This window comes from Idiotropiscis lumnitzeri, chromosome 5 (genome assembly GCF_059441095.1).
Source record: "Idiotropiscis lumnitzeri isolate Australia: NSW breed Sydney's pygmy pipehorse chromosome 5, RoL_Ilum_1.0, whole genome shotgun sequence".
NCBI classification, from domain to species: domain Eukaryota; kingdom Metazoa; phylum Chordata; class Actinopteri; order Syngnathiformes; family Syngnathidae; genus Idiotropiscis; species Idiotropiscis lumnitzeri.
In genome coordinates, this window is record NC_142395.1 from 9,689,194 (window position 1) to 9,692,576 (window position 3,383).

General features: G+C 40.2%; 1 non-coding gene across 1 annotated transcript; it reads right to left on the minus strand.

Moving 5' to 3' along the window:
- Positions 1 to 271: 271 nt before the first annotated feature.
- Positions 272 to 344, minus strand: trnat-ugu (transfer RNA threonine (anticodon UGU)). The gene has a single exon. It is a non-coding gene; the product is annotated as a tRNA-Thr (tRNA).
- Positions 345 to 3,383: the final 3,039 nt, after the last annotated feature.

Sequence of the window (3,383 nt, forward strand, 5' to 3'; positions counted from 1 at the left end):
CAGGATGAGGTAGGAAATTTGGCGTCACTGCAGCTACAGATGTCCCTCTCAGTGCCTAACGGGGGTGTACAGGCTATGGTGCTTAAAAAAAAAAAAAAACTATGACAGAGTTCATTTTGTGTGTTTTTTGTTGTTTTTAATCACATTCTGTACTGGAGCAGTCTAAAAGTAGTCAAGGTATGGTAACCACTGGAATTCCTTTTGTTACATCACCCAGATGGTCTAACATGTTTAGGTCCTCAGCAGACAATCCATAACTTTGCTCCACAAATGGCACTGCTGGGATTTGAAGCCAGGATTCCTGTTTACAAGACAGGCGCTTTGACCAACTAAGCCACAGCGCCTATACTGGATGTCATGACTTTTTCTAATTAAGTCCAGGCATAGGTGTCTCCCCCGCTCCCAACATCACCTGTCAGAATACTAACAAACGAGCATCCAAGACACGTCCAAGCAGCAATCAGTCCTAGTTATCATACTTTGGGGTTTCACCAAAACCAACATTCCTAAGTCAGGTCCTCATAAGTGTGATCTCTGGCAGTTTAGTTTTATTTTCATCTGTATTTATATGAGAATGAGGAACTATGGAAGTGCTGTTAGGATGCTTCTTTGCTGATCACCGTGATTAAGCACCGCATAAAAGCACCAGTCAGGATATTTACAGAAATTGAAGTGGAAATGAGTAGACATGCACATTTATTCGGATGAGGATTGGCTCAGTTTTTTGACTGTAGGCAACATAAATACAACAAGCCGTTTTATTCTTTGGAACATAACAGCTACGGGCTACACATACACAAATCAATGTAGCATTCTAATGCAGCCACGCTCGATTGTGGAGGCGTCCTCCTCGCTGGAACTTTTTGTTCGCTGAACATTGACGCTTTGCACCGTTCAAGAAGACCACCTGTGAAGTTTAGCATCAATGTGAAGTTTATCCGAAATCGACACCGACTCACGCCACGACGCTGATAGGTTCATGAATTGGCTGCAAGCGGTGGTGGCAACCAAGTTGCCGGTACGAAGCTAATTTTGTGGTGCTAACGTCGTCTGTTTAGCGACCAAAAGCTAATTGCTGCCCTGAGCAGTGCCGTTAATTTTAACACCATCGAAAAACGTAATGTTATTACCCGTGGGCTGGGAGAGCACTTATGTTATTTTTACATGCAAACCAATTATATAATTACCAATGTAAACGTCAGTGAAGTGTCACGTTATGACAATTAGTACTGTTATTGAATATGGTCAATTGTGTTCAATTGGTTGGCCAGGATTTATGAAGCACTTATCACAACACTTGCAGAAATAATCTTGGGGGGGTGAACACTCAAGTGATGGCACTGGGTTTTGCAAACAGCCCAAAGCTGAGCTGCTTAAGTTATGCATAGTTAAATCCAGTGGGCAAAGCTTGTTTTTAGGTGCTTGTGAACCTAAGATAGAGCACTCTATGTAGGTCTCTGGCTCCATTCTGGATCTTTGGGAGCGTGTGCTACATTTTGCTGTGCGAGCAGAGGAAAGCAACATTAACTATTGCCTTCAGGGCAACAAAGAGGAAAAAAAAATGTTCATAATGTAATAAAACTGAGAATCTACTGTATTTAGAGATAGAAGCAACATGAAGACAGAGCTGTGGGAATTTGAGTTCTTTGGTCATTGTGACCTTGTTTAGACTCTTCTGCAACAGTATAAAAACAATAAGTAGGAATGTGAAGGGAAATGTTCCGGAAAATTCCACTTGGAAATAGTCTCATCGTGTCTGCAGCAGTTGTACATGTACTTGAGATAATCAGATCGGTGTCAAATGCTCTGTTAGCTCGTAATTAACATGAGAAATCTGCTGCAGAGTGGCACACTGTGAATATGTAATTATGTATCCTGATGTAAATTCTATCAAGCACGGGCAGTAGCGTGTGTGCGTGTTTTGCACAACACATCTATCTATCTATCAATCAATCAATCTATCTATCTATCTATCAATCTATCTATCTAGCTAGCTAGCTAGCTATCTAGCTATTTGAATTAAATGTAGTGGCACATGTAAACGCCAAATCAAAATGGATCAAATTACATTGCAGCTATTTCTCTATCTCGCTCTGATTACGTTGATTCATTTAAAAGGTTTCATCCCAAAAGATCAAGAGCAAAATCAGAAATTGTACTTTTCCACAAACCTATGTAGTCGCATGCCAGTGGAAATGCTAGCTCATGACAGTAAGCATAAGAGTGTCTGCACATTAACATAACATCCGACTGTTCCAGTTGAGCTGAATGAAGAGGCTTCATTAAAATTTAATTGCCTCAATTAAGGGCTGAGTGCTTCACCATCTACAAGATGCATGCAATCTTTTTTTGTTTCCTCATTCGCTGCGACCAAATGAGTGTGCGTCTCATTTGTCCTCTTGTTAGCTTAGTAACTGCGTGATTAAATAAAAAGGCTCTTGGAGGAAACTCATTTAATTCTCGCCATTTTACTTGCGAAAACAACACAAAAGCATCAAAAAGTGTCCATTGTTTTGGGGGCTGTATGAAAGGTTTTATACTGACATTATGAACACGTTTATACAGTCTCATGAGATCCAATCCAAAATCTTCTTCCTTTTGTATAGCATAGTGGCACTTTATTAGTACAAATGCTCGTTTAAGGGCTGAACTACACTCACTGCTGTCGTTTTCCATGAATTGTGTGGCAACATGAATTCAATGTGCAACTGACAAAATGAACAGCCTTTTGTTCTTGATTCCTATCATGCTCTACAGTACAATTAGAGGTTAAACGAATTGTATTGTCAGTGCTTTGAAAGATTTTGTTGATTAAAATGTCCATTTCTGAAAATGTGTGCATGAGTGAAGCATTCTGAACTCCCAAGTTTCTTCACCCATTCATCCATGTAGCTAAATTATCATGTCAAAACCAAAAGGCAAGCAGAGCGTCATCAAGTTTTGTTGGCCACACAGTTTAGCCGAGATGGGCACTGTACCCTATTTTGCCGGTCCGTCCTCTGTCCACGACCTGGGTACCCTTTTGTCATCGTCCCTCCATCCTTATTCATAAAATAATCGTTCTCTGTCCACGTCCATCCTCGTCTTTTAAGAGTGTTTCCATCCTTGCATTTCACCAGTTAGTCCCCCCTCCCCCCCAAAAAAAAACTATCTGTGCATGACAAGGCTAACGAAAGAGGTTTCATAATTCATAAACAATATCTAAAGCTCATTCGCTGGATAATTTCTTATTCACAAACATTTAACGTAATTTCCAGACGACAAAACACACCTGCTTAAAACATTAGTTAAATTTAGCCATAAAACCGCAATTCTACATAAGTTGGCCACTTCGGACGAGCTTTCACGGTATTAAATGGGGCATTATTTATAATACAAACATC